This window comes from Drosophila innubila (genome assembly GCF_004354385.1).
Source record: "Drosophila innubila isolate TH190305 chromosome 2L unlocalized genomic scaffold, UK_Dinn_1.0 5_B_2L, whole genome shotgun sequence".
Taxonomy (NCBI): Eukaryota; Metazoa; Arthropoda; class Insecta; order Diptera; family Drosophilidae; genus Drosophila; species Drosophila innubila.
Genome location: NW_022995373.1, coordinates 3,709,320 through 3,734,689, shown reverse-complemented (window position 1 = coordinate 3,734,689; position 25,370 = coordinate 3,709,320). Strand labels below are relative to the sequence as shown.

General features: G+C 37.0%; 1 protein-coding gene and 1 long non-coding RNA gene across 2 annotated transcripts in view; one reads left to right on the top strand and one right to left on the bottom strand.

The window, feature by feature from the left end:
• Positions 1 to 17,903: 17,903 nt before the first annotated feature.
• LOC117782726 lies at positions 17,904 to 18,547 on the bottom strand. Its single transcript, XR_004617325.1, has 2 exons — positions 18,433 to 18,547; positions 17,904 to 18,373 (listed from the first exon to the last, which is right to left on the bottom strand). It is a non-coding gene; the product is annotated as an uncharacterized LOC117782726 (long non-coding RNA).
• LOC117782724 (myosin-VIIa) overlaps positions 17,952 to 25,370 on the top strand; it is a 203,293-nt gene continuing 195,874 nt past the window's right edge. The window contains exon 1 of the mRNA XM_034619756.1: positions 17,952 to 18,054. The gene's annotated coding sequence lies outside the window, so the exon portion shown is untranslated. The remainder of the gene's footprint in view (positions 18,055 to 25,370) is intronic.

Genomic DNA, 25,370 nt, shown 5'->3' with positions numbered 1-25,370 from the left:
TCCTTCTCTGCGAGGAGGACATTGACATTGGCATCATCCAAGAACCCTGGACGCGTGACCTTAAAGTCATGGGCCTGGCAACAACAGGCTACAAAACCTTCTACCTAAACACCGAAGGTAGGCCGAGGGCTTGTTTACTAATAAGATCAATTTTTAAAGCACTTATAATCCCCAGTGTGAGCAACGAGGATCTGGCAGTTGTCAGAATCGACCTGAGCCAGGGCAAAGCGCTGCACATTGCCCCACCAGCATCAGTGAAAGGCTCTTCGAACACGCGGAGAAGAACCGAACAGACTTACTGGTAGGCTGCGACGCAAACTGTAGGCCCTATACTGTGGCAGCTCCGGGAACAATGATCGAGGTGAGTCCCTCTTTGATTACATTATCAACAGGAACATTACTATCTGTAACAAAGGCAGCACCCTAACCTTTGTATTCCCCAATAGTGAGGAACACCCATCCACATTTACATAAAATTCGGGATTGATATCGACGTTATAAAGCCCGAAAAATTACGTAACCCGCGGAAAACGGATTGGAACAAATTCGCTAAGAATGTTCAATCCAAAGTGAGTAAAACAGCAAAAAAAAAAAAACAAGGATCTCTCCGCGTCCGCAATAGATGGGGAGGTGGACAAGTTCAACAACATACTAAACAGTGCCTACATATCCTCCTTCCCGGTGTCGTATGCAAGGAAGCAATATACACCGTGGTGGAACCAAGAGTTGGCAGAGCTACGGAAGATATCTATGAAGACTTTCAACCAAAGCTATGCTAGCAAGGTATGGCAACCATATAAGGACGCTCTGAAGACATATAAACAGGCGCTTTATAAGGAATCGTGGGCCAAATATTGCGAATCCGTAGACAACGTGAAGGACACTGCCAGAATCGCCAAGATCCTGTCGAAAAAACACGACAAACCGAGCCTGTTGAACAAGGCGGACGGGAATAGCACAAAGTCTATCAGGGAATCACTAGACACACACTTCCCAGGAAACAACAGAGCGGAGATTGCTACTAGCAGTAACCAAGATGGCAACGAAAATTTAATATCCAGAGAGCGACTCCTCTGGGCAATAAACACGTTTGATCCATACAAAAGTCCGGGACCGGGACCAAAGATGCTACAAGTCATATGTGAAGACTCACTCTTGTGGCTGACTGACATATTCAAGGCCTGCATTAGGATGAACTATGTACCAAGAGCCTCGAGGGAGGAAAGTAATATTCATTCCGAAACCAGGACGAAGAGGGCATGTCCTTGCTTAGGACTACAGACCCATAAGTCTTACATCATTCAGCCTCAAGACGTTGGAAAGAACATTGGATATTCATATACGTAATAAGATTGAGGGGAAGCAGTGCAAAGCCCAACATGCGTATACAAAAGGGAAATCCACGGAGACAGCACTACATGAAGAAACAGTACATACTAGCCGCCTTCTTGGACATAGAAAGCCTTTAATAATGTAAAAGCGGGCTACATCCTAAAATCCCTCTCAGACCTAGATGTCGAGGGATACATCAGTTCATGGATCGTGTCTATGCTAAGGAGTAGGAAGATAACAGCCAACCTAGGTGGCGCTAATCTCACGCGATACGTGAGCAGAGGCACACCTCAGGGGGGAGAACTGTTCCTGCTACTTGGGCTAATAAATATGAACAAGTTACTTCAACAGCTAAACAAAGGGGGGGTCAGAGCTATAGCATACGTTGACGACGTGGTATTGCTCGTATCCGGACCTTTCGTAGACACAATCAGCTAAATAATGGAGGTAGCACTTAGGAAACTAAGCGACTGGGGTAAGTCGTGCGGCCTAGGGGTAAATCCTGAGAAAACAGAATTAATTCTTTTCACCAGAAAATCAAAAGTTCCCAGCTTCAACCTGCTAAGACTCAGCGAAAGCACGCTGCAGCTATCGCACAAAGCAAAGTATCTAGGTGTGATACTGGACCCAAAGCTATCGTGGAAACTAAATATTGAGGAAAGAGTTAACAAGGCATCCATAGCCTACTACTCGTGCAAGAAAACCTTCAGCAAAAGCTGGGGATTGCACCCAAGAATGACACTGTGGTTGTTAACCGCAGTAGTCAGCCACAAACTGACATATGGAGCCACTGGTCTGGTGGCCAGCCCTCTCAAATAAATATAACATAGAGAAACTAACCAGAATACAGCGTACAGCATGTGCTGGAACCACAGGTGCAATGAGATCATGCCCAACGGCTGCTTTTAATGTTATACTAAACTTAATGCCAATCGAATTGCACAATGAATGCATCGCAGCACAAGCTGCCCTTAGACTAAGAGAGTCTGATTGCTGGATGGAAAGGAACAATGGGCACAACAGCATACTTTGGAAGACACGCATAGAAACGTCCATCAAGACGGACTGTGTGGTAGCCAACACAAACTTTGAACAAAAGTTCAAAGCCAGAATACTGTCTAGAGATGAGTGGGCTACAGGGAAACTCGATGACACCTTTGAGATATCACTCTACACAGACGGATTCAAGATGGACTGTGGTGTGGGTGCCGGACTGTACTCGCCGGATCTAGAAGTATTAAAGACAAATCACCTCCCTGGATCCACGAATGTGTTCCAGGCAGAGCCCTTCGCAATAATGGAAGCAGCCAAACTTCTGTTGACGCGAAGTCTCGTGAACTCGAAGGTGGCATTCTTCTCTGATAGCCAAGCGGCCATAAAGGCTCTCAGCTCAGTCAGACCAAAATCCAGGGTAACAATAAACTGCAAAGACACGTTAAATGCAGTTAGCCGATAAAATAGCGTCAACCTTATCTGGATCCCAGGCCACAGGGACCATGAAGGTAACGAAAAAGCAGACGAACTGGCCAGAACAGGGTCAGAACTAACTACAACACCGGAGGATGTACACGGTCGGCTCGCAGCGCTAGCACATGAGAAATGGAAAACTAAAAGAGCCAAACAGAAATGGCCAACCTACAACAAAAAAACGCACAGAAGAGCTACTCAGCATGTCTAGGAAAGAGCATCTGCTGTGCAACTGCCCAGCACTCAGCAGAGGCAGACGTACGATGCTCGGGAAGTATACACTAGAATCATTAAGCGATGTAAGCAACATCACTCCAGACCAATTACTGAGATTCCTTAACCACAGCAAGTGGTTATAGACATCGCAGTCACAGCCGGTTCTCATTTCAGGCTCATACGAAAGGTCACCTACTGTGGAACAAAACGGAGCACAGCTCCAATTGAAGGGCTTGGTTTTTGAAACCAGCTCACCACACTTACCTACCTTCGACCCTATAAGGTATATATATTCTTGATGAGCATCAACAGCAGAGTCGATATAGCAATGTGTGTCTGTCCGTCTGTGTGAGCGCCTAGATCTCAGAGACTCAGTTTTTAAGATAATACTTTTTTTGTTATAATAAACGTTATCTATTAGTATTATCTATTATCCCACTGAATCGCACGGTCTGTTAGACTCAAGGGCAAGGCTTCACGGGTTCAAGACCAGCCGGTTTCAGCCCAGGCAAATGTTACTTTATATATTAATTTATTGTTATTCGTATTTTTTAAAATCAAAATAGTAGAGTTTGGTCAAGCGCGGCACTCAGTGACAAAGTAGTGCAGAGGATGATCTGTTAGACCCACGCGCAAGGCTTCACGGGCTCAAGACCTACCGGTTTCAGCCCAGGCAAATATTACTCTTTTTTTTTAATTTATTGTTATTTGTATTTCTTAAAATCAAAACTACTGTTTGTTTTTTTTTGCATTTTTGTTGATTTTTGCAGCGGGCTTAGTACTGAGGTGGTGCAGAGGATGGTGTCGTTGATTCACTGGCCCGGCGTCGCGAGTTCGAACCCGGCCGAGAAAGATTTAATTTTTAATTTTATTTTATTAACATTTTTTTTAAATTTTACGATATTTAACAATTTGGTCAAAATAGCTGTCATGGGAAAAATCGGGATCATATTAAGCTTTAGTATGAAACACTTTTGTGTTTTTTAAGTTATCTTAACCAAACTCACAGATTCGCTTTTGCACGCCAATTCTCAAATTTTTCTGCCAAATCTAGAATTTTCCCGCCAAATCCGTCTTTTACCCACCAATTCTGGCGAAATTCCCAAACTCCAATTGCAGGGTCAGCTGGCAGCGTGAATATAATCACTGCGGACGGCAGTTCGCGTTAGTGACGAAAGCAGCACGAAGGGTGCGAAAGGCGACTAACTATATATACAGCTAAGTTGGAAAATTTGCTACGACTGTCCGATCAGATCGAGTTATATACCGATCGACAGGTTTAGTTCTAACTTACAAAATGGCGTACTAAAACTTTTTCTAACCAACCTGGGTCATGAGTAACGGGGGTGTAAGTGGGAGGCGAAAAATTTTGATAATTGCAGCTTATGGGGCCGTTGGGGCTTTTTGGTAAAATTTTTTATTTTTTAAAAATTCTACTTAAAAATACGCGTCGATTGATACCTCAATCACCCAAATCCGATAACTGGTTCAAAAGATAAATAAATTTGAAAATTTTAGTGGACTTCTCAAAATGAAATGAAAAGTCAGTTTGTTTGTCTGTTTGTCTGTTTGCATCAAAGAGCTAAAGAAGCTTAAATGTAATGATGGGGATTGATTCCTTTTCAAAAATCTAGAAATGTTTGTTCTACGACTTTTTCAATTTCCCGCCAGTTTAGAGGGAAAACGCTAAATCCCGCCAAAATTGAAATCTCAACAGTTTCCAAACCATAGAAGCTACAGATATGTTCTATATATCATTAGAAAGGTGTGTTTGAGGGCTTTTAGGCGTACCTTTAAACTTTTTTTCTGAAGTACTCAGGTAACATTTTACAGGTGAAATAAAGTTTTTTAGCTTACATTTTGGCGATTTCTGACAAAACGGCTCTAACGATTTTTGTTAAATTTTAATATGTTGTAATACGTACAATTTCGCGTTTTTTGGTATATGAAAAAAATACAAAAATTTTGGTTGAGGGGTTCGGAAGATATTACCTGTTAAGTGAATAAATACATTTTTCTATCGGTCGAAAATCACGTTTTAGTTCGAAAAACTTTTTGGTTTTATGAGATATCTCAACCAAAATGATACAATATGCATTTAACTTGGTTTTATATATTCTGACCAAAGTTGGTTCAAATCGGACCACTATATCATATAGCTGTCATAGGACCGATCGGGTCAAAATTAGGTTTTAGTATGAAAAACTTTTTTGTTTAATGAGAAATCTTAACCAAACTAATACAATATGCATTTAACTTGGTTTTATATATCCTGAGCAAAGTTGGTTAAAATCGGACCACTATATCATATAGCTGTCATAGGACCGATCGGTCCAATATTAAGTCTTAGTATGAAAAACTTTTTTGTTTTGCTAGATATCGTAACCAAACTAATAGAATATGCATTTATTTAAGACTTATATATCCTGAACAAAGTTGGTTCTAATCGGAACCACTATATCATATAGCTGTCATAGGACCGATCGGGTGAAATCCAAGTCTTAGTATGAAAAACTTTTTTTTTCATAGTAAGTACGAGGTCTCCGACAGTATAGTATGCTCGGCTGTAGCAACGCGAGAAAGCGAGCAGGGCGGGCCCCTAGTTTTTCTTTATAATTAAAGAAAAAAATTTTTAAATATGAAATACGTTCAACAACTAAATTTTTATATTTTACTATTTGCCTGCATTAATGATAAAGTTACAATGTCAAAAGCAAAAGCAATTGCAAAATTTTGATATCCACAAAATCTAAACGAGGTAAAGTGATTTCTGATATCTTTTGTGACGAATAAAATTCAGTTTAATCTAATTTTAATAAAAATATAATTAATAAAAAAAAAAATTGGCATTCGGCACTGCGCAAAAAAGTTATTTTTATGTACAAAGAAGATCACCCTTTTACTCACAGTGCACAATGCCAATTTTCGTTTTTTTATATTAATTTATATTTTTATTTAAAATTTTTAGATTAAACTGAATTTTGTTCGTCACAAAATTGGATATCAGAAATTTTGGGTCTAGAAATTGCTTTCGTCACTAGACTTTTACCTCGTTTAGAGGTTTTTTTTGTGGGATTATTCTTTTCTCTTTCAAAAAATGTTATATTATAAAAATTTGTTGCTATTTATTACATTGAGCAAGAAATTTTCAAACACTAAAAAATTCAAATTTCTTTCAAGTAACTGACAATAATTGCTTAGTAGTTATCTGATTTGTATAAGAAAGTTTCATGCCATTTAGCAGGTACTGATTACTGATCCATCAGAAGTAAAGAAAAAAACCTGTCGAATAAACCCAATGTTGAAAAAGCGACCCTTTGCTCTTAAACGACAGAAACTGCAGTTGAAATGCCCTGACTTGCAATTTTTATACTATTATACGTTTATTCTATTCTTTCATACAAACACGCTATTATGATCAGATTTCAGAAACAATAATTTTGTGTGGTGCCCGTGTTACAGAATATTTTATAGATGAAAATTGAAAGTCCGAAATACCAGGATTTCCTAATTAAATATATATTCCAATTATTGAAGTAGAAAAGTAATTTATATTTACGTAAAAGAAGTTTATTCAAGAAAAATATAAGAAGTGCTCCTCCTTATCACGTTGATTTTAAAAGAAAAAAAATTAATTATTTTACTCCATACAAAATGATCCATTCTATTGGGTTGAAAATTTTGATTTTAGACTGGGCTAACCTTTTTAGAACTCGTTGTAGATTAGTCGGCGAAATAATTTTAACTTAGACAAGGACTTATTTAACTACTAAGCTAAAAGTAACCCAATAGTTGGTGTTTCTAAAAATATTGGATGACCTTTCCTCATCTTTCCGCCAACATCATAACTAACATCCACTCTTATATAACTTCTAGCCTTTATCTGCAAAAAACTGATCCAAGTGCGATTTTATAGCCTCTTCTTTATCGAAAGTTTTACCATTTAAGGAGTTTTGCAAAGAACGAAACAAATGGTAGTCTGACAGTGCAAGGTCAGAGCTATATGGTGGATGTATCAAAAGTTTCCAGCCAAGCTCTAGTTGGTGTTTCTAAAAGCAATGCATTCAAATAACAAAATTATTTTGGAAAGATTAAATTCAATTTTAAATTTATTAAAGTAAATTAAAGTATTATTCAAAATTGAATGAAATGTCTTTTGCAATAATTTATAAGCTGGTATATAAATGTAAGTTGGGAATAGTAGTATGGCCTAGTAATCGGCGTACATTCGGGCTCTAGGACCCCAAGATGTATTAAACACGGTGACTTGTTCGTTGACAGCTGGTAACATAAAAAATTGTTTCGTGCTCTTTCGACTCTCTGAGATAGAGGCGCTAGAACAAGATAGTAAACATGAAGTTTGCTTCGCAACTGTCAAAATAGCTTACTCAAAAGAGGGCAGCAGTGTTGAACAAACCATTTTTTTCGGCTAAATTCATTTTAAATCGGTCTCTTTTTGGGGTTTTTATATTTTTGATTTGTTGGCCCAGACTAATAGACTTTTACAGCGAACTACAACTCACATAATTTCATTCACATTTTTTTTGCTACAACACGATACTTACCTACGTATCGTAAATTGTTGTCTACGGCCCGCTATTAACATTCCCACAACCACTATGATGTAGATTATGAAGATGTTTTTTTTTTTTTTTTTTACTTTGCCTTCATTTATTGAATCTTCTCCAAGGGAGACTTACAATAAGTTTATCAAATCTTATGTTTAAAGCTTAACTAACAGTCATGTTGACTTAATATGATCTACGGTGCCCCAAGGGTTTATTGCTGGGCTGGAAGGTCGTTTCGTTTAAGGCGGGTTCGACTGCAAACCCGAGTTAACCGTTGAGCAAGAGGATTTGGGTGTGAGGATAGTTTAATGTTGTAGCTCGCCTTTTGTCTTGCTATCTCATCTTTGACGTATATAACGTTCAAATCTCTATGAATGTTCTCGTTTCGAACATACCATGGTGCCCCAGTGACAGTCCTCAGGATTTTTGATTGTGCTCGTTGGATGACATCAATATTGCTACTGCACGCGTTTCCCCGAAGCTGCGAGCCGTAGGTCCACACTGGTTTTATGGTGGAATTGTAGAGTAGAACCTTGTAGTCTAAGCTGAGAGGAGATCGGGGATTCAAAAGCCAATAGAGGTTGTTGGCTTTCAGTTTAATATGCGTTTTTTTTGCTTCAAGGTGCCGACGCCAGGTGAGCCGCCTATCAAGATGAACGCCAAGGTACGTTACTTCTTTGGCTTGTGGAAGTTGTGTATTAGACAGTGCTAACGGAGGACATTTATTTATTTATTTATTTATTTATGCACGACTAAAAGCAGTCGGCAAACAAAAAATTACCAAGTATAAGAATTAAGTTAAAGATTAAAAATACAAATATAATTAAAAATAAATTATGAACTGTAACGAGAAAAAAAATTATAGTTAGATCTGGGGTAAGCAAAATTATAAATGATCCAACATTTGTTGCTAGGATTGGGGAAAACCCAGAAAAACCCAATCAGATCAATTAAGATTAGTATTGTTAATAGTATAGATAGATATGTTAATAGATAGTATGAATGTTAGATTAGTATAAAGTAGCATAACAAGTTATTAGTATTAGTAAGGTCAGGGATTTAACGATAGGTATTGGAAAATTGCGGATTTTAGGGAAGGGAGAGAGAGTTCTGAGGAGAAAACGTGAAAGAGGCTATTATAGGTAGTGCATAAAACACGAAACGAATCGTGTGAAGCGTAATCAGTTGTGCATGTAGATAAAAATAAAGGCTTGTAATTCCTAGTAGACCTGCGGGGGACCGAAAAGGTGAGGCGGGCCAGAAGGGAACAACAATCAATCTCGCCAATAATCAATTTGTGAAGAAAAACAACACCAAGAGTTTTCCTACGATTAATTAAAGACGGAAGATTGAGAAGGCGAAGCCTATGGGAGTACGGTGGTAAACGAAGGTTGGGATCCCAGTTAAAACCACGTAAGGCGAAAAGCAAAAATTGCTTTTGAACTGATTCAATTCGATTCTGGTTTTTTTGATACTGTGGGCTCCATATGCATGAACAGTATTCCAGGATGGGACGAACTAAAGAAACGTAAAGAAGTTTAGTGGTGAAAGGATCATTAAATTCTTTCGACCAACGTTTAATAAAACCAAGTACTCCTTTGGCGTCATTAACTATAGTGGAGATGTGCAAATTGAAGCATAATTTGCAATCAAATAATACTCCCAAGATCCTTTACAGTTTTTATACGTTGCAAAGGGGGTATTGTCAATCGTATAAGAACCTAAATAGGGCCTAGTTCGACTAAATGTCATGAACATACACTTTGAACAATTGAGATACAACTTATTGGCCGAGCACCATAGTTGCATAGCGTTCAAATCGTCTTGCAGACGATTATGAAGAAGGGGATCAGTGTATGAAAAGATAAGCTTTACATCATCTGCATACATTAAAATATATGAATGGGACAGAATAGTGGGTAGATCGTTAATGAACAGATTGAAAAATAAAGGCCCCAAGTGACTACCTTGAGGTACACCAGAAGTAACGTGAACCGAACTCGAAATGGTTGACCTAAGAAGCACTTTTGGGTCCTACCTTTAAGTAGGTGGAAACCCAGCGTACAAAGGCGGAGGGAAACCTATGCAATTAAGTTTGTAAAGTAAGAGGTCATGGTTCACAGAGTCAAAGGCTTTACTGAAGTCAGTGTATATGACATCAGTTTGCTTTTTCTCTGAAAATGCATCATTTACCAAGGAGGTAAATTCAAGCAAGTTGGTCGTAGTGGACCGACCCTTTATAAAGCCGTGTTGTGCAGGGGAAATGATCGATTTACAGAGATGCTGCAAAGAAGAAACAAGGATTTTTTCAAATAATTTAGGAATGGCTGATAGCTTTGCAATGCCTCTGTAGTTCGAAATATCAGACTTACCACCTTTTTTGTGGAGGGGAATGATATAAGATTCTTTCCAAAGATGTGGAAAGATTGAAGATTCAAGGGATAGATTAAAAAGCTCATGCAACGGAGCAGCTAAAGAAGAACAACATTCCTTAAGGAGACAACTAGGAGATGTTTGCATGTTGAGAGTAAACGTGATATGTTTACACTTTTGTTTATTTATTTTAATACGCCAGTCGGCTAGCCATTTCTCTACTACCGCCAAATGTTCAGCTGGACGTGCTGATGCTTCAATGGGGCATCTGGAACGACTAAGAATTGCGGTGTCGTCGGCAAACGTAGATGTTGTTAGCCGCTCGTTTATGGGGATGTCCGCTGTGTAAATTACGTATAGTGTTGGTCCCAAAACACTTCCCTGGGGAACTCCAGCTTCTATAATATGATCATCAGATGTAGTAGTGTTGCATCTCACTGCGAAGACTCTATTGTAGAGGTACGACTCGAGAAGCCTATGAGTGTACACAGGGAGCGTCGATTTGATTTTATGCATGAGACCTTCAAGCCACACTCGATCGAAGGCCTGGGAGACGTCGAGGAATATTGCGCTGCAGTATTCCCGATGTTCGTATGCTGTACGTATTTTTGATGTTATTCGGTTAACTTGCTCGATAGTTCCATGCTTTTCTCGGAAGCCAAATTGATGTGTTGGGATTGTGTTGTGTGTTCTGAGATGAGGAATTATGCGAGTCAAGAGGCATTTTTCAAAAAGCTTAGACAAGCACGGTAGTAGGCTAATTGGTCTGTACGATGATGGTATTGTATGGTCTTTTCCTGGTTTGGGAATCATTATAATGACCGATTTCTTCCATTTTTTTGGGAAGTAGCCGATGGTTGTAATCGCGTTGAAAAGTTTACAGATGGAGGGAAATAGCACAGTTTGGAAGTTCAATGATCATTTTTTGAGTTATTAGATCGCAGCCTGGAGCTTTCTTTGGTTTCATCTGTTCTTTTATGACTTTTACAATTTCATTTGGACGAAATTCAGGTGGTTCAGGTTCGCCAGGACTATCAGATACACAGGATGATAGTAAAAATTTGTTGCGGGATTTGGTTGGAATACATGACGTAGATGAGCAGCAAATGTGTTAGCTCTGTCTTTGTCGCTACGGGCCCAGCAGCCTGAGGAGTTTCTTATAGGCATTACTGTTTCGATCGGCGCACTTAGCGTAGGGTGAGCCCTCCACAAAGTATGCTTGGTACTGGTTGGTGATAATTGCTCTATGTAGCGGCGTTGGCCAACTGCTTCTTCATGCTTAAGAGCTTTGCTGAGTCTGCGTGAAGCATCTTTAAAGCGTTGTTTTGTAGATGGCGACCGGTGAGACTGCCACTCACGTCGCAATCGTCGCTTTTCCAGAACAAATTTTTCTATTTGAAGATTAGTTTTACGTTTATTCGTCTGCACATGCGCGCGTTGTGGAGTAGAGATCTTAGCTGCTGCAACAAGTACAGATTCTAATAAGTCCGCACAGCAGTCGATGTCTGCTTCGATGTTGAACTGCAGAGCAAGATCGAGGTGAGAGCTAACGTATTTCTTGTACTTGAGCCAGTTGGTTCTGTGTGTTGTGAGTCTATTAGAATATTCCACATATTCCGGGGATTGGAGTAGATTTAATAACACGGGGGAGTGGTCGGATGAAAGATCCGAAAGTGCTACGGCGCTTATCAGATTGCGTGGGATGTTTTTTGTCACAGCAAAATCTATTAAGTCTGGTTGTTTGTTGGGGTCTGCTGGCCAGTATGTAGGACTACCCGGGGAAACATAGTTGAGTTTGTTGCTTGGTTTTATGATTGCGTTGTATAACTGCCTTCCTTTTATGTTCACAAGGCGAGAGCCCCAGTGCGGGTGTTTCGCATTGAAGTCTCCTGCTGCTATAAATCGCTGTCCCAGTGAATTGTAAAATAGCATGAATTGATCTTCAGAGATTGTAAAGCGGGGAGGACAGTATACAGCGGCAATAGTAAGATTGCTGATGTCCGATTGTACAATTATAGATGTGACTTGTAGATAGTTTGCCGCAAACCTTCTGTGGAATTCGTGTTTGATGCGGTTTCTTATTTGAATACCAGTTCCGCCATGTGCTTTTCCATCCGGATGATCTGTGCCGTAGAATATGTATCCACGTATTTAAAAATTATATTTGCCAGTAAGGTGCGTCTCAGAAAGCAGCATTACATCAACGTGATTGTCGTAAAGGAATTGGGTAAGTTCAAGTTTATGCCGTGAAACACCGTTGGCGTTCCACAGAGATATTCGTAGAAGCGCCATTGATTATTTGGATTGTTGAAATGCAAGCATCTGTATCAAGGTGTTTTGATTTTGCATAAGATTTTGCATAGTTGATCTCATAAACGACATGAACTCCATCATACTTTGTTGTAGGGTGAAAATCATCGTTTCAATAGGGCTTTGTGACTGCTGCATGGGCTGCTGCGCGTTATCCATACTCGAATCTTCTTGTATTACCCTTGGGGGCGCTGCTGAGGAAGCTGATTTTTGAAGGCCAGATTTTAAAACATTGGCGAAAGATATGCCATTGACAGTGTTTGCGGGACCAAATAAGGACCTGGCTGCTTTGGCGAAGAAGACGTCGGGTGTAGTTTGGGAAGCTATAGTTGCACCTGGCAGGTGCGGATGGCGTGCTGTTGGTACACGTCGGATGCGGCTTTTTAGTTCCTTGTACACTGGACAGCTTCTGTAATTAGCTGTGTGATTTCCACCGCAATTTCCGAACTTTTTTGTACTAGGGTCATTCTTGTTGACTTGGCAGGAATCAGGGCCATGGGAGTCTCCACAAGCTACACATACCGAACGCAGCGTGCAGTTCGTCCTGGTATGCCCATATTCCTGGCAGTTTGAGCATTGAACTGGACCATTCCGTTTGTGTGGTTCCTCAACAGTGATCCGGCGATGCAGCAGGAGCTGTAGTTTGTAGATCGGGTTTACTTCATTTTTCTTTAGAGCTTTACTATCTGGCTCCAGCTCAACTTTGAAGAGAGGTTGCGGTATTTTGCTTTTGTTTAAAATATTTGTAACTCTCTTAGCGAGAAAGCCCTTCTCTTTTAACGCACTTGCGACCTCGGAAGGGGTTACATCCGGTTCAATACCTTTAAGTACAACCTGCAGGCCCTTGCTGCTTTTTAGTTGATAAGTGTAGAAGTTTTTCTTAGCTTCATTTAGATACTTGGAGATTTTACGGAAATGCTCCTCGTCTTTTGATTGAAGCTTGATTTCGTGAATGTTCCCTTTAATTAAAGGAACGACATGAAAATTGTTGTTTCCAACTAGGTCAACGATCTTGTTCACCAATGCGTTGGATATCTTTTCTCGAATGAATATAGGTGGGGGCTTTAGTTTTTTTGGTCCATTTTCAGCTTCGGTAGGCTGGTCGTTGACAGTATCAGCCAGCGGTGCAAATCTATTGATGGTGTTTACTGGGTCCCCAGCAGTTTGGTTTGAGTTACCGCGGTTAATTTTGATTTATTTTCCGTGTTTTTTTGTGGGCTAAGTTTTCGCTTTATTTGAGTGTAGCGATCCATTCCGGTCTGCCTAGCCGGACCCGTTGCTGACGCTGCGCTTGCAATCGAAGCAGTAGTTGAAAGAGCTTGCGCTTGGTCTGCAAAAGATGGTACGACGACTGTTGACACAGTTAACGTTGTTGTTGCCGTAGCGTTAGCAGCAGCGACTTGTACGGGCAAGTTTGGTGGTGATAGTGGATTCCGCGGTGAGGGGGTCGGTAATGGAGAGGCACACTCTTCGCTCCAGGTTTTTGGAGTTGTAGTTGGTAAAATCGGAGAGCAAGAACGCACATCTTCTACGGCTAAGAGGTTCTGCTTTGATTTTTCGGCTGTTGTGTGTTGCGTTGGTAATTTTGCATCTGAGACAAAGCTAAAGTAAGCGTTATTTTTGGCCAAAGAGAGTCGCCGCTCGTCTTGCTCGCGCTGACGTTGGGCACGGGTATCGTAGTGACTCATTGAAGTTAACACTTGCTCAATTCAAATTCTATTTGATTTGCTTAAAGTTTATATATTTGTTTAATTACACTTTCAAAACTAAATGGATGGTCGTGCGCATCGCAGTATGGGGCTCTTGGCCTAATTTTAGATTTTTACTGCACTTGAGTACTATTTAATTTTGATTAATTCGGAGCGCTTCAAAGAAACACGTCTGCACGGTCCGAAGGTGATTTAAAGATGAAGATGCTTAAGAAGCTTCTTGGGACCGTGTGTCCAAATCAGTGTTGTTAACGGACAATGGTAGTGACAAATTACACAAAACAGCCATTAAAAATTTCAAAGATTTCAAAGAGATAAGACCGGCACTATAGATAATTTCCCTTTTTTTTTTTTTTTGCAAACTTCATTTTAAGTTTTAAGTTTGATCTTATTTATTTGTAGCTTTATAAAATTGACGGTGCGATTGTGGCAATAAAGACATAAATACATATACATATGTAATAAGAAATCATTCTGCTTTCTGATTTTGGTGGTGGAGGGAAATGGCAGATTGAACGAAAGTTTCTAGATCTCAAAACTCTTGGAGTGCGCCCGTATGCTTTAAGCTGAGACACTTTCAATATCAGAATATCTTACACAGTTTACAAGTTATTTATTAATTTCATAAAACTGCTCAAATTCCCCATAGTGCTCTGTTAGAGCGAAAGCAGCGCACGTCGAAAAGTCATACAAAATGAGAATATTCATCTCTCGCCCTCTTTGCACATATGTGTCCTTATGTAGCCAGACAGAGAGAGATGTATTTGGGCGCGCAGGCTCATCTCTATGTATGCGTGCATCTTACAATAAGTGTGTGCATATGTATGGGCTGCTGAGAGAATTGACAACATCGCTTTGTTTATAAGTTGATTCCCTTTAAAATTTGTATGTAAGCTCTAATGCCCTGTACAAATAAATTTTTTAATGAAGAAATTTCAAGCGCAAATAAATATTTAAAATTATAAAAAGAACACATCGCATATTTTTTATTATCTACATTTATAAAATTATAAGATTTACGATGTTTTTCTTTATAAAATATTAAAGACAATTATTTTTTATAGCTAAAGGGTATTTCATAGCATGCATGTTTTGTGTTTCGCTTGCTGTGCCAGCAACGAGCTCGGCCAGCCAACTGAATCGAAACCAAAAATAATTTCCCTCAAACGACGCGTCCACCGAAAAATTACCCAGTGGACGTCATGCTTTTAGCTGAGACACTTTCAGTTGTAAGAGATGACTTCTCTATAGGTTATTTGCTTAGTGGTTTAAAAAAGGTTATTTTGTATTAAAACTTTAAAATTTAATTTCAAATAAACTAGTTGAGTCTACCATAATATTTTTTTTCTCAATATTCATGATAAATCGCTCTCTAATTGAGGTTTTTTTCTTCCATTTAGAAACTTTCGGCATATAATAGACAATTACTACGATTTGGGAATAAACTGAATTATTCCAGTGTAAAAAAAAGTTTTTAATTTTTGGCTGTGCCCGAAACTGTGTTTTTTAATTTATTTCTTAGTGAAGGCGAATACTCAAAAAAGGTTTGTCTTCGCCAGCGAAAAATGTTCAATTATTTGCTGAGGCCAATGCAACACACAAAAATAAACATAAATTGAATGGTAACTCTGTTGCCTCAGTTGAGAGCTTTGTTTAAATTTTAAATACACAAAGCTTATTTAAATACTTTGGGGAGGCATGGGGAATGGAAAATGTAGAATTTTCTATGTTAAGTAATTCAAGTGACATTAATATGCGAAGACAATAATGTGTGCATTTTTTAATACATATTAAAAATTTACTGAATATGGGCCCACAGACTGTATCTCAGATTCTCGTTGAACAACTCCAAACATCTTTGTCATTAGGTGTGAAAAGATTGAAAAATTAAATTTCACAAGCAGTGCTCTATGGGCGATTTTTCGATTTAGGCGGCATATGTGTACGTTAGTTAGACAACTCGGCTCTGGGCGAAAAAATCGACATGTTGTCAAAAACTTTAAAGTGAAGCTATGCACTTGAAATTTTGTTCAAGTATTACCTACATTAAACAAGATTTTTGAAAAAAAAAATGTTAACTGGGCCACGCCTTTACTTCCCGCCCCTGAATTTGAACAAGCAATATTACATTTTTTAAATGTGATTTATTCGAAAAGTAACAAAAAATGATAATTACATTATAGACTTAGACCTTAACAAAAATCTTGTCATCTTATTATTAGTCCATGGAACACAACTTCTATAGTTAGATTTTTGATACAAAAAATACACAAATAATAACAGTGAACAACAACAACACAACACATATAAATTTACTTATGACAGCAGATATACATTTGAAATACCTCAAGAATATTAATCCATATCAAAATGATTTTACTTTTAGCAGTTTTGCTTATTATTTAGCTTTCAAAAGTCACCATACATTTTGCGCCAAATTTCACAAGCACGCTTTATGAAAATTCAGCTGAGTTTGCAGAGCTTCCACAAAAAAAGAGTTGCCACCCAACCGTAAAAAAATATTTTTTAATCTAACTGAAGTATCTTCTTTTAATAAATAAAGACATTTTTTAATTATGCTACCATTAAATCTTGGACTTTATGCCGCCTAAGCCGAAAAATCGCCCATATGGACATCGGATAAAAGCTGTGAGCTAAGTGTGAAATCCATATTTAAAAATACAGTTGCTAAATTAGCTAGATAAAAGTTAGCCAGTGTTTTAGCTGGTTTGCTCGGAGAAAGGATTAAAAAGAGTTGCCAGATCAAGAAATTGTCGTTCATCAACTCTGCTAGCTTTTAGCTCGGGTGACTGCGTAAAGCTAGGCATGGACATAAAATAAGAGCTGTGCGCTAAATGTCGAATCCATATAAAAAAAAAATCAGTTGCTAAATTAGCTAAAAAGAAACTAAGCCAGAGTTTTAGCTGGTTTGTTCGGAGAACGGATAACACAAAGTTGCAAGATCAATAAATTGTCGATTTTCAACACTGCTAGCTTTTAGCTCGGGTGACTGCTAAAATATGGAATTGTTCAAACATTTTACTCCTGAGATAAGGACAAAATTGAAAGAATATGAGCTAAAACTGAAACAATCTGTCGGCCCAAATTATATAAGTTAATTATTTTTATTAATAAAATAGAAGAATCCACACATAACTTGTATGTGTCTTCGCATATTCTTCCTACTTGAATTACAACACAAAAGATATTCTACATTATCGTCATTTTCCATTCGGTATGCCTCCACAACGTTATCTTATCAGCTTTGCGTTTTATAAATGTAAACAAAACACAACTGACGCAACAGAGTTACCATCATAATTTTGGATATTTTTGTATGTTGCGTTGGCAGTCCTGCTTATGTCCATACCTAGCGTATCCATCTAATTTCGCCGCCGTTTTTTTTACATGGAGTTGACACCTCGCGAACACTATTTTTCTCTCAAGAGTAGTCGGCTCATGATGAAATAAGTAAAGGTGGTCTCGTCGGCAGCCGAAGCTTGCTAGTTTATTCCTTTGGCTTCACGATGTAATACAATTCGTTGTCTCGTCGGCACCCGAAGCATTTAGCTAAGGGAATAATTTTACCGACGAGACCACCTTATTCTTATTTCCTCATGTCACGGCTTAAATAACAAAATCAGTCAACACGAAGTTTATGAACTGAAGCTAGATTTTTTGTGTTCCATTCCATTTGTTTCAAATGTAAAGAGCAGCGCTGTGTCCTGTAACGTTCTAACTGCCTATCGAAAATGTACCACAATAAATGTTTGGAGTTATATTTGATAATATTTTAAAGTTTGAACGTGGCCGACCGCACAGATATTATATTAATTTAAGTACAGTGTTCTTCCTTACTAGTGGAGTGTAATTTAATTCTAATGCTGGAGACAGTTACAATAAATAAATGTAAATCACATAAATACAATTATATGTACATACATTTTTACATCATATTTATCTAGTACATATATTCATTGACATATGTACAAAAAAACCTTTGTTTATGTGCATGTATATTTGTTTTAGACGCGCTTTGTACTTTGAATTGAAATTCTTAACTGAATTGACTTAAACAGGTGGTGAATAATAGTAAAAAGATACATATTTGTTATTGTTTGTTAATTGTAATTATTCTCGTCCAATACAATATATGTAAAAATTCTAATGTAAATATCACTCTCAAGTGACAAATATACAGAAATGTTTATATCTACGTTACATGTAAATACTTATGAAAGTAAATATATCTGTTAGTATGTATCTTCAACGGGATATCAATCATGTTTTATTGTTGTGTGTGCAGTGTCCGTCGTCATTCCTTTATTTATTGGATCTTCATTCCCCAAATGCTTGCGAGCCGTTGGGTTAGAATTAAAAACAATATTTTAATGGTAACTTGAATAAAAAGAACTTAATGTTGCAATTGTGATTATTGGAATATTGTACATTCTTACATTTGTAGTTAAAAGTTGGCAAAATCATAAAAAAGATTAAGTGGTTAAAATTAATTTATGTTTCATATCGAATTGCTTACAAATTGTAGCACCATCAAATTAGTCACTAAACAATTCAAGTAAGACCACGCCTTCTTTAAGTTTTCCGAAAGGACAGTGAGGGTATTCCTGAAATACATTCAGATTTTGTTTTGCCAATCAGCTGTTCACAGCTGCTCCAAACAAAGAGTGTAGTGTGAGCAAGGTCTTTTTCCTCTAAATAAAATATTAAAAAATACACAAAAAGAGAGCGAATTATCATGAATTTAGCCCTTAAAATAAGTTTGGGGACTCAACTAGTAACTCGTACCTAAAGAAAAAGTAAAAGAGTATATTCAGGCCTGTTCCGAATTCCAAACGTTTTAAAAAAGGCAAAAACGAAACGAAAACGAACCTTTTAATATTGGCTGTTCCCAATTCCGACCGAAATGGACTTGTCTTTTACTTTTCGAACTCGGTTTCGAAAACATTTCCGTATCAGCTGTTCTAGCCAATGAAGAAATATAAATTGCTTAAATAATTTAAATTGCTAATTTATTCTGTACAATGTCGGCAATTATGTTTATTGGTTGCTTGCATTTTTGCATTAAATTTGTTTGTCACCAGCTGATTGCCTGGCTTGTGCATATCGACATGAACCAGAGTTGTCATGAATTCATTAATAACAACATTCAATCTTCAATATTTCTCTTAAATCCGATTATAATTACTTAAAACTATTTTTGAAAATTAATTTGAAATATTTCATGTTAAATATAGCACATAGAATCTAAATTTGACTAAAATTTCGTTGTTCAAATTTAGTAGTATCGATAACAAAAAGTAAAGTGGAATTCAGAACAGCTCGGCTTAGTCATTGCCGCTCGATTTTGTTTTGTATGTAATATTTTATAAATGTTTATTTAAAAATTCTTTTAAAATACTCTTCAACTTTAAACAGTTTAATTAGTGATGTTAAACTATTCTGAAAATGTTCAAGGTTAATTAAATTTTCAGTTTATTTTTTAGGCAATTATTTTAATGCTTTTTGTAGCATTTACTTTTGATTCCGCTCGCTCAACACCACACGTTTTGAAAACGACAATTCTTGTCGATTTTCGGAATTCGGAACAGCAATCAACTCGATTTGCGGCAATTTTCGGAATTCGAAACAGGCCCGATTGTGTTCGTTGAAATGTATATAACAGGGAGAAGGAGGTCTCCTCAACCCAATGAAGTATATATATATTCTTGATCAGCATCAACAGGGGAGTCGATATAGCTATGTGTGTTCGCTCAAATGTAACAGGGAGAAGGGGGCATCTCCAACCCTATAAAGTATATGTATTCTTGATCATCATCAAAAGGCGAGTCGATATATCTAAGTGTGTTTTTCCATCCGTCTGTCCGTGTGAGCGCCTAGATTTCAGAGACTATAAGAGATAGAGCAACCAAATTTGGCACACTGATTTTAATAGACCCCCACAGGTCAAGTTTGTTTAAATTTTTGTCACTCCATCTTCCGCCCCAGAAAATCGCGAAAAACCACCACACCCACCGCTTTTAATATAATTCGGTTCGTATGGCAATTTATCTATTAATATTATCTATTCCACTGAATCGCATCAAGTAGAACGACAGTAACAGCTAACCGAAGTTGTTAATAATTAAGGCAATACAAGCACCCAAAAGAGTAGTAGTTTTTATTAGATAGTATTATAATTTCTATAAAGTAATTTTATCAGGGGTGCCACAGAATGCGAAACTAACCGAAAATCTACCAAATCTCCATACATTTTCGAGAGATTTTCGGTTAGTTTCGATTTCTGAGGCACGTTAAACAACACTGTTACGAACTTGAATCTGATTCAGATTTGCTTTAACTAAATCAAAACCAAATATAAATCTGTTTATGGAAAATAAAGTTCAGTACACATAATAGAGCTTACATAGCTGAAAGTGGAGCTGAAAGCTGAGTTTTCTTTGAACTTTTAACTTCAACATAAGCTTATCTCCAGCACTGCGGAATATTCCTGACAGAAATTTGCCATTTATTTTTTGGGTGTGTGGAACTTAACTAAAACGGGCATGGTCATTCTAATGAATAAACATTTACGATGTTTATAGAGCAGCTAAACCTGATTTTAACTTAAATAGTGTTTTTTACAACACATTTTTCAAAGTGTATATAGTTGCGACTTGATTTCGTTATTATTGTGTATCAATTAAATATTTAGCATATCGTTGCATTTTCAATGGCACTTAGTAGTTGTTTATGAGAAACAGTTGGTTTAAAAAATTAGCGACGGGTTTTAAAAGCAAGCATAGAAAAATCACTTTTAGCGATAAAGCGCATTAAGAGTGTTTATAGTGGTCGGCACCAACACACTCATATGTTTCATTGTGTTATTGTGCGAATTAACAGAATGTTTACAGACGTCAAGAATGTGACGTCTGCTGCTGATTCAGTTTGAATCGCCTTAACAGCGGCTTTACGACGTAACAGCTCTATAACAGCGCCACAAAATCGACTTAACAGCAAAATGTTGTAGCGACAGAGCAAATCCCTATGTTCGTGGCAAGGGGCGTGCCGACCACTGGTTTATAAAGGTGGATTAAGGTAATTCGCTTTCAATTATAGCAACTTAAGGCACTGTATTAACATGGTATGTGCTTTGTAAACAGCACCAATTCTGAAAAGTCAACTAAAATTGAAGCTGAAAAAAATGGACTCTGACGATGAAGTGATTGTATTTGTGGCGGCATATATTACACGGTGATACAGTCAAAAGACTTCTGGGATATAGTTAAATATAGTTAAATGTAACATTGTGGCATACTAGATTTTTTTTGTTGCACATCAAAATTTTAAATTACTATAAAAAGGTGAAGTTGATAAAGTTAAACAATCATATGTCTTAAACCAGCGATGGGCAAGCCTTTGCTCGCGCTGCTCAGAACGCTCAGACAACAACAACAACTTTTGGCGCCGCGCGCAACTCATTTATGACACGCAATAAAAAAAAAACAACAAACACACAGCAAACGCTCGAGTTTCGGCTGCGACGCGTACGGTCATAAAAGTGTTCATTTTGCTATGATTTATGACTTCAGCAGCGTCTTGTACACTGTGTGAAAAAGAATAGTTGGTTTTGATGCGTTTTGATTTTTACCACATAATAAGCGTTCGAATTGCAAATAAAATTAATTAGAACTTCTTTTAGTGTATAATTGTTTTGGTTTGTCACAACCAACAACAAACACACAGATTTTCGTCGCGACGCAGAGAGTCATAAAAGTGTTCATTTTGCTTTGATTTATGACTTCAGAAGCTGTGTTTGTTGTTGATGTTGTTGTAGTGCTCCCGATTGCAAATTTCGTGCCCACCGCTGTCTTAAGCTATAATCCTACAATATACTGTAACACGTCGTTGGAAAGACTTACACCTTTCCAACGGTATATTACACTACAACAAATATACATATATATGGGTTTAATAAGTTTTTTTTTTTTGAATATTCGCCGTACACCGCCGCCCAAAAAGTCCGCGGTTCAAGTTCCAGGGCAGTCAAGGTTTCATTTACGTTTTTCAATTGAATTTTATTAATATTTTTTATTTTACTATTTTTAAAAACCAAAAATAAAATATTGCGACATTTTGATTTTTTGTTGTTGTTTGCTATGCTGCTTTATCATTGTTATTCTTTTCGTTAATCTCGCACAAAATCTCAAAAGCTTGCAACATAAAATTTGTTTAACAGATGCCAAAGCTGCTGTTAACAGCTGCTGTTTGGTCAGCAAGCGGGATGGTGTGTTATTATGTATTTTACAATTTGATTCAAATCGGGCTACTATATCATATAGCTGCCATAGAAACAATCAGATGTACATTAACCTTTAGTAACTTTTTTGTTTCTTGAGCTATCTCAAACAAAATAAAAAATTGTGTTTTTGGGACTACCTGTTTAGCCTGATTAAATCTGGTCAAAATCGGATTACAATATCATATAGCTGTCATAGGACCTTTTAATAAACGACAAAACTCGAATTTTCCTTCCTACTCTGGCATTTTTCCCGCTAAATCTTTCTTTTTTTTCGGCCAAGTCTAGATTTACTCTTTTGCCAAAGCAGGCGACTTTCCCAAAGTCAAATTGCAGGTAAAAATTTTAAACAGCGTGAATATAATTATTCGTGTTTTTTATACCCGTTACCTAAAGGGTATATTGTGTTCGTTGGAATGTATGTAACAGGGAGAAGGAGGCATCTCCGACCCTATAAAGTATATATATTCTTGATCAGCATCAATAGCCAAGTCGATGTCCATCCGTCCGTGTGAGCGTCTAGATCTAAGAGACTATAAGAGATAGAGATACCAAACTTTCACCCACAGACTTCTATATATCCCACGCAGATCAAGTTTGTTTCAAATTTTAGCGTTCGAGTCATACGATCGGATTGGATGGTGATCGTTTGTGAGCGTTCGTTGCGATCCAATCACGTTCACGTAGCAATGATCGACATGATTTTTGAGCGTTTGTGAGCGTTCGTTTCGATCGAGTCACGAGTCATGATCGAACTTGCTGACTGATTTGATTTGATTGTGATTCTTCGAGTATGATCGAAAGCGACAGTGTTGTTTTTGTATTTTTCTGCAAATTTTTCGAAGTTGATGTGAGCATTTACATACATACATAAGTATTTATATATATGTAAATGCATTTGTATATAAACGCAATTATGTACACACATTTTTATAAATTATTTATTAAATTTAAAATATATATTTTTTTTTTATTTAATATCAAGAACAGTTGATTAAAATTAAAATAAAATGGCGAAAAATGTCTGTTAAAAATTTAAATTTCAAATTAAAGCTAAATTGAAAAAATAAAATTTATTAAAATTATGAAAGTATAATATATTTTATATTATCTAAAGATGGATACTTATTTCAAGTCTGTAAAAAAATTAAAATACTTTTATTTTATTATGGGCTTGTGTACTTAAGTATACGCAGCTCGTAATAAATTTTACAATAAACGCGTTTTAAGCATAAATACTGTTGAATTTATATACATATTTACACACATATATACATATCATTGTAAGTGAAAACACTGCCACGTGCGCGCTCTGTCTCGCACATTTTCTGAGCGAGTCAACTCGAGTGTCACTCGATGATCGATACGATCTCTTGAACAAAACGGGTATGCATCAAATCAAATCAGTCAGCAAGTTCGATCGTGACTCAATCGGAACGAACGTTCACAAACGCTCAAAAAACATTTCGATCTTTGCTACTCGAACGTGACCGTTCGAATCAAACGCTCAGTTCGAACGATCCGCTCACTCATGTATCTTTGTACAGGCCAAATCGCTCATGATACAAATTTTGGGACAGCAAAGTTTTGACAATTTCATCGGGAGATAAGGTTGCTTTTTAGAAAATTGGGTCTGTTAGTGCGTCAAAATGGAGTTCAAAGTTCACATGTATTTTCAGTTTACATGTAGTAGAGTTTGGTCAAGCGCGGTATTCAATGGCAAAGTAGTGCAGAGGATGGTCTGTTAGACTCACGCGCAAGGCTTTACGCGTTCAAGACCTGCCGGCTCAGCCCAGGCAAATATTACTTTTTTTTTTAAATTTATGGTTATTCGTACTTTTTTAAATCAAAATAGTAGAGTTTAAATATTACATTTTTTTTTTTAAATTTATTGTTATTCGTATTTTTTAAAATCAAAACTAATATTTTGCTACATTCTGCATTTTTATTGTTGTTTGCAGCGGGCTTAGTACTTAGGTAGTGAAGAGGATGGTGTCGTAGACTCACGGGCACGGGGTCGCGAGTTCGAACGCAGACCGAGAAAGATTTTATATTTATTTATTAATTTCATTTTATTAACATTTTTATAAATTTTACAATAGTTAACAATTTGGTCAAAATAGCTGTCATAAAATGGAATTTTCCCGCCAAATCCGTCTTTTTCCCACCAAATCTGGCAGCGTGAATATAATTATTATTTTCTCTTTCAAAAAATGTTATATTATATAGATTTGTTGCTACTTATTACATTAAGCACGAAATTTTCAACAACTAAAAATTTTAAATTCTTGTCAAATAACTGATAACTGATAATAAATACTTCGTACGAACGGTGAAAAACGTAGTGGTCAGATTTGTATTAGAAGGTATCGTTTCATTTAGCAGGTACTGATTACTAATTCATCAGAAGTAAAGAAAAAAAACCTGCCGAATAAACCCAATGTTGAAAAAGCGACCCTTTGCTCTTAAACGACAGAAACTGCAGTTGAAATGCCCTGACTTGCAATTTTAATACTATTATACGTTTATTCTATTCTTACATACAAACACGTTATTATGATCAGATTTCAGAATCAATAATTTTGTGTGGTGCCAGTGTTACAGAATATTTTATAGATAAAAATTGAAAGTTCGAAATACCAGCCTGTCCTAATTAACAAGTGTTTCAATTATTAAAGTAGAACATTAATTAATATTTGCGTAAAAGAAGTTTATTCAAAAAAAATATAAAAAGTGCCCCTCTTTATCACGTTTTAATTACGCGAGCGAAGCGAGCAGTGGGCGGATTATCCTATTATTGGATTAATTTGTTTCTACTTTTTAAAATCGTCAGGAAATTTCCAACAACAAAAAATTTCAAATTTTTTTTCAAAGGTATGATACTAAGTGTTTCGTACGAGCGGTGAAAAAATGTAGTAGAAAAAAAGTAGGGTTGTACAAGAAGGTAGCATGTTACTCAGCTGATTACTGATCTATCAGGAGTAAAGAGGGGATTACTGATTAAAAACCTGCTGAATGACCCCAATCTTAAAAATAACTTTAAACAATGTTAAAAGAAACAAAAAAAAAACTAACACTATATATAATTTACGTTTGATG